Raw genomic sequence first — 15300 nt, 5'->3', positions numbered from 1 at the left:
TAGGGCGGGGAAGCTAGCAGCAAGAGAAAATTTGAGAGTGATTGAGAGAAATGGGGGGGGGGGCGGAGCTTTGGGCTAGGAAGGTATTCAGCTACTTGTACATGAAGGATGTCGATACAAATTGGAGGAAGCGAACCAGAAAACTGACTTGTAAATACTTAGAAAACAGCAGGGGGCCAACCTAAAAAGAATTCTCGATTAAGAAGAAGGTGAAGGAAGCTGAGACCGATATGTGGAGAATCGGAATGATTAAGAAGTCAGCACTAGAGATCTATCGAGCTTTTAAGCAGGAAATTGCCAAGGAAAGAATCTATGATAATAGTCGGGGTAGTTCTCTACTGTTTGAGGCCAGAACGGGAGTATTGCGAACCAAGACATATCGGGACAAATACGGAGGGGTAGACATGGTATGCTGTGCGTGTGGAGAGGAAGAAGAAACTGCCGAACACCTGCCTGATAATGTTCTGTGAAGAGCTTCACCCTATAGTTCAGGATGATGGCACAGGGTTTTTCAGAGCACTGGGGTTTAGGGATAGGGAGAGCAAAATACACTTTAGGTGGGTAGAATTAACTAGAAGGAGGTTAGCTGATTGGTGGCTAAAGTCAAGACACGAGTGAAAATTAAACCCTTCACTGCAAAGTATGAATCTTCAACCTCACTATTTAAAGTGGAAAAAATTAAATCTTCTTTTTGTTCCTTTAAGTATTACGGCTTGGTGGCGCTAGTCGCCGCTTGATATAAAGATACAGCCATATCCTCCATCCATCCATCCATCCATCCATCCATCCATCCATCCATCCATCCATCCATCCATCCATCCATCCATCCATCCATCCATCCATCCATCCATCCATCCATCCTTTCATCCATCCATCCATCACACTGAAACATCACATGGCACTTCGAAGTGACTCTTGAAAAGGGAAAAGAAGAGAAAAGTGAGCCCCGTTATTGTCTGCTTCAGTGAGCGACACCGCCACAGTAGCTCACGAGGGATGGGGGTGAGGAGGGATAAAAAGGATAGGAGTAAAGATGTAGGAAAGCCGAAGAAGGAGAAGAGAAGAAGAGACGTGAGGTGGTGAGCCAGAGCGAGCGACGACAAGATGAGGGGATAGAAGAGATAGGAAATATGAAGCACGGTCACTAGAGTCCGAGGACGGGGCGCACCTGCGAGAGCTCCTTTCGGCGTCGGTGAATGGCGTAGAGCAAGTCCAGTAAGTCAGAGCTGCACTATCGTCGGAGGTGGAAGGTCGTCGGCGGCAGGAGGTGACGTAGGGCGAGCCCAGTCGGCCAGAGCCACGATGACGCCGGAGGTCGCAAGCGCGCGGAGCGCGCGAGCGCGCGACCGGTCAGCCCGAAATCCAGCAAGCGAGACACATGGCACTTCATAAAGCGCTGCTGGTAGAAGGTAACATATTTTGTGAGAATTAATGACGAAACGTTTTTTAGTGCTCACTCAAGGATAGCCTAAACAGTATGACATCTGTGCAGCTAACAAAGCAATGTTTAATAGGTTCCCGCTCATCACAAAGACGGCAGTTAACAGACGGAATAAAATACCCTTTCTATCTAAACATGTGTTGACAGCCAACGTTTTAGAGTGAAGTTTAAAAAAGAATGGTTTTGAATTTGGTCAAATGTACATTTTGCCCGCTCGCTTCAACACATCGTGGCCTGGAAGATTGGAGTACAGTGAGCGGTACAGCGGATGTGGGAATAGTGTACTCAGTAGATCCTTGTACAGCACCTTGCGCGATACTATGTACAGGTAGTCTACAGAAAAGCGAGCTGTAAGGCACAAAACTGCGAGGTAAACTTCCTTCATGAATCCCCACAAGCATGGGCGTTTGGAGAAGTTTGATGAAACAAATAAAACTGGTAAGCAATTAACAAGTGTAACCTGCAAGAAGGAACGGATTACAGGATAAGAATTGTCTCAAAAAAAGAAGAATCGTGACACTATTTGCCAGACATAAAGGTGTTTTAATCCTAACCCACCATCACTAACTGGCTTGAATGTATTATCATGACGCACGTGCTCAAAAGTCGGAGACCATGTGAAAGTAGTGAAAATCCGATTAAAGCGCTGTATATAAAATTTTCGCAATGATTAAGTTGCAATGCAAAGTGAAGCTTTGTTGCTAAGAAAGTACTGCAAGCTTCACCTCTCCAAAAGATTGAAAGTCAATAGGGAACAAATGTCTCGGCCTGTCATTCAAGCTTAGGGACGCATTCCTTTCAGTAATGCGCGCGTAATCTATATGCATGCAATGGTACACCGAGGTATGTTGGAGTAGTTTTCGTTCAATTAATTCCTGAAAAGTGGTTTGGTGTGCTACCCCACAATCCAAACCACAGACCTCAACTCTTGGAGGCATTTAAACGAGCTCTTGATACAACGCCAAAATTTTCAATAGAATATACCACATTTACGAGACTTGGCTTATCTGTGAAAAAGAATGCGACATCGTCTGTATATGCTAATAATTTACTGCACTGCCTAATATACTGAAGCCACGAATGCAACTAGACTGTATTATGATTAATCACAGTGGTTCTAGATGAAGTGCAAATAGAAGAGGTGACATCGGGCATTCCTGTTTTAAAGAATAGCGAATATAAATATGCTTGGAGAGTTGACCATTAACTATCAGACGAGTTGAGTATTCATTATAACATAGTTTAACGCCTTTAGGAACAACTTTGCCAACATTGGCTTGTTGGAGAAGAGAAAGAAGGAAGGAATGACAAACACGGTCAAAAGATTTTGCAAGGTCTCCCTGTAGCATCGCGAGATGTTTTAGAAAACCATCACAGCATTGAAGCACTGTATGAGGGGCATGCATATTGGTTTGTATGAATTGACTCTTGATTCCACCTGTCTGATGAGACCCAATGAGGATCGACATAGCAAACTGCAACCTATTTGATAATGCTTTTGCGAAAATTTTGTAGTCCAGGCTTGACAGTGATATTAGCCTGTAGCCCTCAACGAAGCGAAGTTTTGCTTTATCAGTTGTTTTCGGTATTAACACAGTCTGACTTTCGTAAAAAGACTGTGGGAGTGTATTGATGTCCCAACTTGTTTGAAAAATATTCAGCAATATAGGAGCGAGCGTTTTCTTGAAAGCTTTGCGAAATTCGCCTGAGATGCCATCAGGTCCAAATGTTTTGAATAAAGGCAAGTTGTTCATTGCCTGCTCTATTTACTGTATAGTAATAGGTCCATTAATGACTGCAAAAACATTGTCCTTCAAGGGGTTCACAAGTGAAACAAAACTTGCCTTGAGGTGGACGTCTGGATCATCAGAAGGTGAGCTAAATAAACTTTTATAGTACTTTTCAAACGCCAAAGTAATGTCTCTATTATCTTTTACGAGCACACCGTTAGAGTACAAGTCTGGCATCACTTTAGAAATCACATGACGTTGCTCATAAAGTAAAGCTTAGCACGTCGGTTGCTCAGAATTTAAGGTGCGCTGGTTCCGAGATCGAATACGTGCCCCTTGGTAGCGAGCAGTATCATATCTCTGTTGTTGGCACTTAATATTCTCAATATCCTTGATGTACTTTCCCGGGATTTCGCATTCCATCTCGCAAATAGTGGAAAGATTTATAGAAGTATATTTCCATCATTCTTTCTATAGAAAGACTTAACAGCCCCAAATTCTAAAGCAAAGTTCTTGTTCAAAAAGCTCCCAAGAAGCGAAGGTATGCAAAACAATAGAAAAGAATTGACTCATTGCCATCTGGACACGATTCAGTAATTCCTCATCACAGAGAAGCTTCGCATTTATTTTCCACAGGGCCAACTAGGGACGGAATCGTTTGTGACGATTTTCATCATTTTGCGCAATAACAATACAATAGTCTGATAATGATACAGCTTCAGTGCTGCAGGGCATTTTACGAAAGAGGAGTGATGAGGACATGTATATCCGGTCAAGGCGAGCATGAGAACTGCCCTGTACTCTTGTATATGCCATTGCTCCATTCAAGACCCCGATGTCCATTAGTCCTGCATTATCTACAATACCGGATAAAAGCTCGCCACTCCTGTCCCTTTTTCCAGAAGGATTATTACGATCAATATCTTCACATACACAGTTCAAATCTCTCATAACTACCGTGCATCTGTCGACGTAGAATAAATACGCACTTTTTCAAATAATTCCAGTCGTTTCGGAACCTCAATACATGCATGGAGATTAATAATTCACCATGGTGCTCCTTGCAGCAAAAATCACAGCATTTATACCTGCCCTCTTCATCAACACTGAAGCAGAATGCTGAACAGGGTAGGCTCTTTCTTAGAAACAACCAACAGCCCGCAGAGAAACCTTTTGCATGCGAGACACACGCATTATACTGAGAGAGAAGGCCGCAGGGCCTTCTCGGTATCTTCCTCGCTCTGTAACTTTGTCTCTTCAATGGCGACAAAGTCGAGACACTTCCGATTGAGAAGTCTATGGAGCTGTGTCTGTTTCTGTGAAGACGTAAGGCCGCATACACTCTAAGCCGAAATTCGGCAAAGTTGGACTAACTGCAGTCGTTAAACCAATGGACGAACGGTTCGTCCAACAGGGACTAAATGTGTGACAATGCGTGTCTTGCGCAAACGCCCGGCAATGAAGGGACCAACGGGGAGGGCAACTGCGCCGCGATCGCCTCCTGTCGATGCTGCACTGCAATGCTCGGCGTGGTCGGCGATCATGAAAACAAGTTAAATAGGCTATACGCCACTGTGAAAGTGAAGCACTGTGAAACGAATAGAAGATGTTATGAGAGGAAAGTAGTACAACACGCTGTCAGTGCACACAGCAAGTGCCCTTGCGTTTCCACCATGCCGGCACGGGCGAGCCGAAGCCAAGCGAAAGTCTCTGCAAACACGGGCAATGCCGAGAACTCGCTTTAATGTGCTGAATAAGTTCGAACTACGGTGAACACTGACAATGCTAATAAAGGTAAGCTGTTCATCAGCGGTCGTGTACCCACACAGTGACCACAAGTTCAAAGCGATATATAGGAAAAGTAGGCTTCGTACGTCATCGGTATCAAGCGGGCTGCCGGTGTGAGTGCATTGCCGGCACAAGCGAAGGAAACGTCGCGTACAAGTTCACAAAAATAGTAGCTCAGGCAAACGTATGTCTTTTTATCCATGCGACAATCGTTATCAAAAATCCAACGTGTAGGCGATCGCGGATACGACTAATCGTGCGGCCGGCGGTACACAGGTTGTGTCTTACCAGCACGATGAAAGAACCGTGCCTGCGAACGGTCTCGTCGCTGTAAGTATACAGATATTTACATTACTCCGTAAGACACAGCGAACATGGGGCACTTAGCTATTGTTCATTTGTGACTATAAAATAACGACGATGAAAATTTCACGCGAGCCGCATGTTGCGATCGCCGGCGGTCGTTTAGCCGTACTCGTCGTAAGCCTAGCGACGCCGTCGGCAAGCCGACACGGTGTGGCATCGGCGGGGCGCCTGCGGCTGCTTCGCCGGCTTTCCCGCACAAGCGCCGCTGCTATGTTTGTGTTTGCGGACTCGTGCGCCAGCACTGCGAACGCTGGTTCGGCCGACATGGTCGAATACCAGCTGATAATTCGTATTCTCGGGCTGGAGGCATGTTGAAGATTAGATGGATCCATATTAAAAGATCGATGCGCATCGGTGCTACGAGTAAGCCCGTGTAAATTTTCGCGTTACGGTGTCAATATTTATTGTTTTTTTAAGCCAAGTAAAAGTCGCCCACTGGCACTAGATGGGAGGTCAAAATACTGTGCTATATATACCCGAGAGTCTGTTCTCTGTAGTACAGTGCGGGCAGTCAGTGTTTGCGGTGTTTTACTTTGAAATAACAGTGCGTATGTATGTGTGTGTGTGTGTGTTGCATGAATAACATACTATGATCTTCAGTGCTAATTAAATTGGAATAAACATAAAATATACTGCACAAACGCAGTGTCGCCATTTTTTTTGCCATTGGTCCAGACGGTTCAACTGTTAGTCCCGCTGGAGCATTCTACTGGGGCCAACATTTAAACCAAGTGGAGTAAGTGCTTGGGGTAACAGTTGAGCTCTTACAGTTACTCCCGCAGTTAGTCCGAAATTGGTTCAAAATCTGTGGCAGCGCATTTAGACCCCTAAAGGACCAATGGCATACCCCACTTTAGTCTTTTTCGGCTTAGAGTGTACGTTCGAAGTAGCAAAGATAAGTCGCTCAGACTGTGCCATGGTGACTTGCTTCCAATGCACTTATCATCCCACTTGATCAGTACCAAGAGTTCGCACTGAGGCTTCCAGTGAACTACCACCAGGCCTCCTAGATCGGGATCAGCGACACTTCCCTTTGGGCATGGACTTTCGGCGACGGCGTGACTACCTAGTCACTGACGCTGGGTCACTCCCTTTGCATGAATCCGAGCGGTACGATGCGTGGCGCTTCGGTATCGCTGCATCCATAGAGATCTGCATAACATCTTCTGACACCCCGCACCATGATAAAAAAGCTGCTGCGGAGCTGCAGTGCAAGCAGGTGAAGAACACTCTGCAGGATCCAGCCCAGAGTCTCTGTCTTGTACTAGTGGTTGTTAGACATCTTTATGGGTTCGCGCAACAGCACTCTTCATAGGAACTTCTACTTGTGCTAAGGGTTGTGCGGAGTCATTTCGGGTATGCTTCATGAATGATTCACTAGGCTCTTTTCATCCAGAATTTTCAACTCTGTCAACAGCGAGTGAATTTCTTTCCTGTCCTGGAGTCTTTGTGGTAGAGCCCGTAGCATCTGAAATGGTCGTAGTGTCTCCCGTTGCGTCCAAAACGTCGGTGGCATTCATATTATGCTTTTGTAGGCTATTGTCTGGCTGTTATGTGCGCTGTCGCAGCTTGTTTTTGTAGGTCATATCACAAACCTCGGCCAAATGACCGAAGCGTCGACAGTTGTCACAGCGACAGGTCCTGCAGTTTCGACGAATGTGTCCAACCTTGCTGCACCGAAGGCAAAGTGATGAGCGGCCAGGTATCAGGACAAGGCTTTGCACTTGCACTACACAGACAACAAGAATATGGGGAATATCAGCAACGCGAACTCCATCAGTAAGGGACAAAACAACATCTCTATTTAGCGTCCGCATTTGTTCCATGTCCGCTACTTTCCAGCTTTCTTGTGATATTGTCTTGATCTTCGCAGAAGCTCGCAGTCCCTCGCAAACGTAGGCGTCATCCAAGCGCACAAGAAGCCACAGAAACTTCACCTTCACTTCCGTGGGCTCCGGGTCAATAACGGTGCATCGTTGACTTTTGACGAAAAATTTGCCTGTTGTGACCAACATTGTTTTCGTCAACGTTGACTTGCATGTGACCACCCAGACATGAGATATCTGAAACTGAACTATGGAGCTTATTTACTTCAAGTCAATAATGTCCCGAAGAGCATCTCTGAAATCTTGAACCTGGTAAGGGCGATCAGCTAAGTCCGCATGTGCTTGTGACTTGCTGTCAAACTTGCCTTAGGCAGGCTTGATGTCGTGAAAGCAATCACGTTAATACGACTTATAAAGCGTTTTACAACAGCGAAGGAACAACCTGTCGGTTATCAATGTGAATAGCGCAACGAGTGGGCCGTTTAATGCTCCAAACCATCTCAAAAGCTTGTTCTTGTTCCCCTATTAACTGCGGCGCATGCGCACTTCAGCCATAATTCCTCATCGTCGTCTACCTCTGCATGAACAATCGGCCCTAAATTTCTTGCAAGTGTTTAGCGCATGCCAAGCTTCTCAGAAAAATGATAAAAAATAGCACAGGCAATGCCTGCCTTCTATCCAGAAGTTCATTATTAATGACCTAGTCGGTACTAAGAAGATGTGCTTGCGGTGGTTACTCAATGAGTGTTTCGAAAAAGGCTCTGAAAGGCCGCTTTTCTAGCTTTCGCTGTGACTGTGCTGCACCTACCGTGCCGGCCCGGCGTTTTCGTTTTTAGAGAACACTTCCTACTCCCTGAAAAAGCTTCATTACTAATATTTCGAAAGTCAGACAAAAAATATTTACTTTTTAGTGTATTCTTTTCGAAAGAGATGTTCTTTAAACAGTTGTGAACACGTTCTTTAATCAAAATGTTTGAAAAAATTTAAATAGGTTTTGAATAAAACGATTCAACATATTTTTGAAGAACATCATCCTGTGGTCCTCTTATTAAGCTAAGTATTTTGCATGAAATTGAAATTGAGTTTTAAATTGAGTTATTTTAAATTTTAGATTTGCCAACAACTTGTTTTTATCCTTTTCAACAGCAAAATTCTTTAATTTGAAAAATTACTAAGCGAATAGACATGCAGAGTAATTATCCACATAATAGTCTATGAGTGCTGCGAATATGCACAAGCTATGACAATCACAAAATCAAGTACCATGTCCCAAACACGAGCGTATTTACCAAAACACCCAATTTTGGCGCATTCAAAAAACATAACTAGCACAAAGCTAAAAAAATATCAAATGAGCAATTTTTTTATCTTTGATTTGTGGCACTAAGAAAGCGTTCTTATATGTCAGAATGATTGTGGATTTAAGCAAAGTTTCTCTTCGTTAAATGATCATCGTCACTGGGTGGTACGTGCAGATATTTCTGTCTTCTAGTTTTAGGAGCGAAGCTTCTTATAGCGGCACCCGTTCGTCCCCCGTAGCACGTAACAAGTATAACATTTTGACCTCCAAGGTGGTGCCGGAGAGACTTCTTCTGTGCGTTGTTGAACAATAAAAAATAGTGCTCAATGTACATGTCAATGGCTGCTAATGGGGAACGAAAGACAGGAGCATTCGACTTTTAGTTAACGCGCAGGCTGCGATCACCATTAGCAGCCATTGACATGTACATTGAGCACTATCTTACAAGAAAGGGTTGCTACGTTATACTCGCTGGGTGTAACCTCCTTAGCTTGAGAAAGGTTTAGCGAGCGTTGAGCCGCAGTGCCATGAATACAATGAACTTGTATATACCATGAATGAACTCGAGGTGGCTAAAAATGGGAAGTATATACGAAGCGCAAGCCGTAAGAAAGTAAAAGCCGAATTCTCCGCCTCTCATTTCCCATTAGCAGCCATTGGCATGTACATTGAGCACTATCTGACTGAAAAAGTTTGCTACGTCATACTCGCTGGGCGTAACCTCCTTGGTTTTCGAAAGATTTAGCGAGCGTTCGGCCGCAGTGCCATGAATACAGTGAACTAGTATATACCATGAACTCGAGGTGGTTAAAGGTGGGAAGTGGACCCGAAGCGCAAGCCATAAGAAAGTGTGCGTGTGCCACCTCTCGTTTAGTCCTTGGAATGTCCGCTGGATGGCGATGCTTCTATATGGGGAGTATATGGTGACAAGATGCGAGATGGTGGTACTTGGAGTGTTAAATCGATGGACGAACGGACACATAGACAGATAGATTCATGGATGGACGCATCAACGGACGCAGGGGCGGCTGCATGGACGAACGCAGGGACGGGCGCACGAACAGACGCACGCACAGACGGGCTGATGGACGCATGGACGGTCACACTGACGGACGCATGGACGGACGGAAGCAAGAACGAATGGACGGACGAAATCTTCGCCGCACTCTCCATCATTCACTCCGTGGATATGCTGCCATTTTTTTTATTTATAGAGGCATACTATACGAAATTGCTAGGCAATTTGGAGACATGAAGTATATCATGTTTTTTTTAGTGGAATCGACCTTTTATAAGAGAGTGTGCAACGCGAGTGCTTCAAGTTGCTTCAGAAAAAAAAAATCCTGTCGAGTTCATTATGGCGTTCCAAGATTCACGTTGGCGGTTATCAAATATTACGTGGCAGAACTGTGTAAATGCACTGGTTGTCAGACCACCTGAATTGTGTAAGAAGTCGTTGCTTTAAGGTGGCCCACCCTTTGCAAGGGGTTCCCCCATAATACATCATTGTCAGTCACTCCAACAAGGTTGGGGGCAACTGTGCAGGTTCCCGAATGCGTAATAGTTACTTCGGTTCATAAAATAGAATCCATACTCTCGTAGTAGATGCATCGCAGCTGTACTTGGAGAATGTGTCCTCAGAAGGCCGCTCCTCATGCAGAACAACTGGAAGGAGGAGGGGGGGGGGGCTGGTAGAGGGCGGGGGTAGTGCGTCTGCTGCTTTGTTTCATTAAAGTGTATTGCCTCTCTCTTCTCCTTCAGCTTATACTCTGGTTGTACTGTGCATGCCACGCTGGTTTTGAGATTCTTGCTTTGTCCACATCCTGAACGATACTGCCAGCCCATGCACTCACCGTAGAGGAGACATTTTGTTCCGTGTTTTTTCTTTTCTTCATACGTCAAATTGCGTGGGACTTAGCTCCACAGACGAATGCCACACCGAATCGTTCGCGCTTCATACATGACGGGGCTAGAGCTTCTATCGAGACGTTGGTTCAATTATTTATTCGCTCGTTTTATTTATCGCCACTGCCCGACTGCATAGTTAGTGCGCAGCTAGAGAGTGCAGTCCAATAAAACGCCTTTTTGTTTTAGGGGCAAGACTTCACTTTCATCCGCTTCGCAACTATGACAGCGCTCGCTTTGTGTAACTAACCGTCTTCGTTTCTTAGCGCCAGTTCAGCGAAGAGCGCGTCCCCCTAAGAGAAAACTGCGAAGGCATACATCACTGCAATGTGGCTCAGAAATACGCGTCTTCCTGTCTGCCGAGGCGCCACGCAGTCTGGTCTATTTACGTTGCGGAAAAATAAAACGTTAGCGCGTAAACAGGGACTCCTGTGGGGAGCACTTCCAGCAGCACTTCTTCCTCCCCTAACACGTTCGGAGTGACAGGTTTCCCATGAATAATTTCTCCGGAGAAAACCACTGCCACCGGAAGACGGGTGTGTTTGTGCCTTTTTCTCTTCGTTCGTTGGAGCCACTGCCTTCCCCTATAGACGGATAGCTCTGTAGCTAGACTTGTTTTGCAATTTTTTACTGTCAAAGCAGCTCCAGTTGGAATTTTATAGTCTGCTGTATTTGCCTTCACATAATTTTCTTACTGTTTTCTGTTTAATGTTTTACATGATATGCAAACGTTTGTATAGAAAAGAGCTCAGCATATTGAGTCGTCTGTGGCATGTTGAAAGTCACAACATTTTATGTAATTTAGTGAATTTCATGTTTATATACTTCCTCAACAAAAGCTTCTTCGTTCTGCTCCTTTGAAAATTACACGTGGAAAAAATATATGATTATTTTTATATTAATAATACTATTCGATGAAGTTTAGTGTCCCAAAACTACGATAATATTATGAGAGACGCCATAGGTGAAAGTGCCGGAAATTTGAACTATGCTTGTGGTTTTATAACGTGAACTTGAATTCCGGACCAGACAACATATCTAACGCGTTTTTGAAAAGGTATGCTGAGTGGATAACAAAATACCTGTGCTTGCTTTTCAACCGATCATTGTCGTTGCGTACCCTACCAAAGCAGAAGTGATTCCTATACACGAGTGCGGAAATGAAAACGAACCTTCCAATTATCGGCCCATCTCATTAACATATACGGTTGGTAAACTGCTCGAACACATAATCTTAAAGCACATAACGAAATACATCGAAGAACACAAAATACTGTCCCCTTTTCAACACGGCTTCCGCCAGGGCATGTCTACTGTATCACAACTCATTGAATAAGTCCATGACGCCTCATTAAGCATCGATCACCAAAAACAAATTGATATTATTCTGCTAGAATTTTTGAAAGCATTTGATCGGGTGTTGCACAGGAAACTCATCTTGAAACTTCAACCTTTTCTAGGCAAGAGCCAAATTCTTGACTGAATCAATAACTTTCTAACAGGCAGGTCGCAGTCCGTGGAAATAAACCATGTCCAATCTTCAATCGTACCGGTGACCTATGGCGTACCGCAAGGCCGTGTTTTGGCACCGGTATTATTATTACTTTTCGTGAACGATCTTCCTTCATCAGTTAATGTTGGATGCAGATTATATGTAGATTACTGCATCCTGTACAAAGAAATCTACTCACACAATGACAATAGTGCCTTAAATATAGCGTTAAACGCAGTTTCAGCCTGGTACAGTGATTTGCAGATAAACATCAACGAAAAAAAGTCCGCGCTCTTATCCATAACCAGCAAAAAGCATCCATACAATTTCAACTACGTCATCAATTCAGCTACCCTTTCTAAAGTCACGAAACATAAGTATCTAGGAGTCCTTCTGTCACATGGCCTATGGTGGGACGCTCATATTGATTACATCACATCATCTGCGCTGAAAAGACTCTTATGTATAAAAAGGCGATTACAGCAAGCACTACCACACACACAGTTACTGGCCAACAATACACTTATACGACCCAATTCGCAGTACGCAAACACTGCCTGGTTCCCGTACACAAAAAACTAACCAGCAAGCTCGAAGGTGTTCAACGAAAAGCGCGTAGGGTCATCTTTAATAAATTTAACAGAACAGATTCACCTACGGAGTCGCTCAAGAAGGCTTGACTACTAACCATGAAAACCTGGGCGATACTGGCACGCCTAAAGCTGATGTACCAACTGTTACATGGTCACCTAAACATAGACAAGTCCCGCTACATAAATCTATCCGCAGCTAGAACTACCCGCCACAAATACTCCCATATCCTTGCCCCTTACAGATTTCACACAGATGCCTTCAAATTCTCGTTCTTCCCGCTTGCGATCAGAGAATGGAATAACCTGTACCCCTCCATTACCAGTAGCACAACCTTAGCCACTTTCTCAAAACTAGTAGAAAGCGACTTGATAGCCTCGCAAACATAATATGGTGCTATGTGATATTTTTTATTTAAGTAAACTGCCAATATGATTGTACTTTGATAAATGTGCTCATATGTCTTTTTTGTTCTTGTTTTGTTAACTTTTTCTTCCTATTAATTTTCCTTTCTACTGACTGTACTTAATCACTGCCTTAGATTGTCTACCTGTTATAATTCTTCTGGAATTCACAGTATGTGTAAATAAATAAATAAATAAATAAATAAATAAATAAATAGAAGCTTGGGTGCACGTCAAAGAACCCCAGGTGGTCAAAATTTCCGGAGCCCTCCACTACGGCGTCTCTCATAATCATATGGTGGTTCTGGGACGTTAAATACCACATATCAATCAATCGACCGATCAATCAATCAATTTAAATTGAAAACCACAGGTCTGAAGCATTTGCGCAACCATCGGGAATGAGGCAGCTGCGGCCGGATTTCGATTCTCCGACCCCCGGGTAAGCAGCCGAGCATCATATCCACAACCCCGCCGTGTTGCTCACATAGATATTTTCACAGAATCTGCGTTTGTTATCTTCAAATAACCTACCTAATGCTTATTAGAGAGCTCCACAGTATAACAGCTTCTCACAATATTACAGCTTCGAATGGTGTGGTACAGGGGTCAGCATCGGTAACCAGCGGCCCGCGGGCCACATGCGGCTTGTAGGGTAAAATTATGTGACCTCAGCACTTTCTGCGTCTGTCGGAGAGCAACCTTGATTTGGATATTAGCAAGGTGCCATAGGAGTTTTTAACACCAAAATCCACAGTGAAAAAGTTTCATGTCTGTTTTTCATAATTTTTGCTTGCAGTTATCTTTATAAATTGTACAATCTGACATGCACCCTGAGAATGATCTCTCTTCCAGTTTTGTATACCATTAATATCAATCCATAGGCCTCTCTTCTTCCTCGCTGATCTGCCATGCAGCCTCCGCCTTGTCGGTTACATGCAACTCAATCGTCCACCTGAAAATGTTTCCGACCTCTGGCGTAGCTTATCCAGGCCTTGCTGGAGGAGTAGTTAACGGGCTCCAAGTCGATCCTGGCCGCAGCGATCGCATTTCATGAAGGTGAAATGTAACACTGACATCGCGTCGACTGCGCAATATCAGTGTACGCTACAGAGCACCACATCGTCGAAATTTTAGAGTCTTTACGAGCGGCATGCCTCATAATCTTATCATGACATGAAGAGGTGAAACTTTATATGATCATCATCAGCCTAATTATGTCCACTGCAGGAAAAAGGCCTCTCCCATGTTACGAAGTTAACTTGGTCCTGTGCTTGCTGCTGCCAATTTACACCCTAAAGTTCTTAATCTCATCTGCCCACCTAACCTTCTGTCTCCCCGTAACCCTCTTGCCTTCTCAGGGAATCCAGTGAGTTACCCTTAATGACCAGCAATTGTCCTGTCTACGTGCTACATGCCCGACCCATGTTCATTTCCTCTTCTTGATTTCCACTATTATATCCTTAACTGCCGTTTGTTCCCTAATACACTCTGCTCTCTTTTTGTCTCTTAAGGTTACACCTACTATTTTTCTTTCCATTGCTTGCTGCGTCGTCCTCAATTTAAGCTGAACTCTCTTTGTAAGTGTTCATGTTTCTGCTCTGTAGCTAAGTACGGGCAGGATACAGCTGTTATATACCTCCTTCTTGAGGGATAGTGGCAATCTACCTGTCATAACTTGAGAGTGCTTGCCAAATGGGCTTCACCCCATTCTTATTCTTCTAGTTACTTCAATCTCGTGGTTCGGCTCTGTGGTTACTACTTCCCCCAAGTAGACACAGTCTTTTACAACTCTAAGTGGATTATTACCTATCTCAAAGCGCCGCTCTCTTCCGAGGTTGTTGTACATTACTTTTGTTTCCTGAAGAATAAATTTAGGACCCATCTTTCTGCTCTCCTTGTCTAACTCTGTAATCATGAGTTGCTATTCGACCCCTGAGTTACTCAGCAATGCAATGTCATCGGCGAAGCGCAGGTTACTAAGGTATTCTCCATTAACTCTTATTCCTAACTGTTCCCAATCTAGGCCTCCGAAAAGCTCCTTTAAGCACGCGGTGAGTAGCATTGAGGAGATTGTATCCCCCTGCTTTACACCCTTCTTGATTGGTATTCTGTTGCTTTCTTTATGAAGCACTATGGTAGCAGCTGGTCCCCTGTAGATTTCTTCCAGGATGTTTATATATGCTTCATCTACGCCCTCATTCCGCAGTGTCTGCATGACTGCTTATATTTCTACTGAATCAAATGCCTTCTCGTAATCTATGAAGGCTATGTATAGTCATTGGTTATATTATGAACATTTCTCTATAACCTGATTTATAGTATGAATGTGGTAGATTGTTGAGTAGCCTGTTCAAAATCCTGCTTGTTCCTTTGGCTGAGTGAATTTTAATGTTTTCTCAACTCTTCTAGTAATTACTTTTGTAAATAGCTTGTATACTACGGAGAGCAAGCTGA

At 44.0% G+C, this 15300-nt stretch overlaps 1 protein-coding gene across 18 annotated transcripts in view; it reads left to right on the top strand.

Moving 5' to 3' along the window:
* LOC119160779 (retrovirus-related Pol polyprotein from transposon 412) overlaps positions 1-15300 on the top strand; it is a 400026-nt gene that overhangs the window by 55718 nt on the left and 329008 nt on the right. For 8 of the 18 annotated variants that reach the window (XR_012887756.1, XR_012887748.1, XR_012887758.1 and 5 more), the window contains one exon: positions 3260-3314. The exons of the other annotated variants lie outside the window; for them this stretch is intronic. The gene's annotated coding sequence lies outside the window, so the exon portion shown is untranslated. The remainder of the gene's footprint in view (positions 1-3259; positions 3315-15300) is intronic. 18 annotated transcript variants of the gene reach the window in all.

The sequence above is a fragment of the Rhipicephalus microplus genome, chromosome X (assembly GCF_043290135.1).
Source record: "Rhipicephalus microplus isolate Deutch F79 chromosome X, USDA_Rmic, whole genome shotgun sequence".
Taxonomy (NCBI): domain Eukaryota; kingdom Metazoa; phylum Arthropoda; class Arachnida; order Ixodida; family Ixodidae; genus Rhipicephalus; species Rhipicephalus microplus.
Note: the sequence above shows the minus strand (reverse complement) of the source record. Positions and strands in the feature narration are given on the sequence as shown.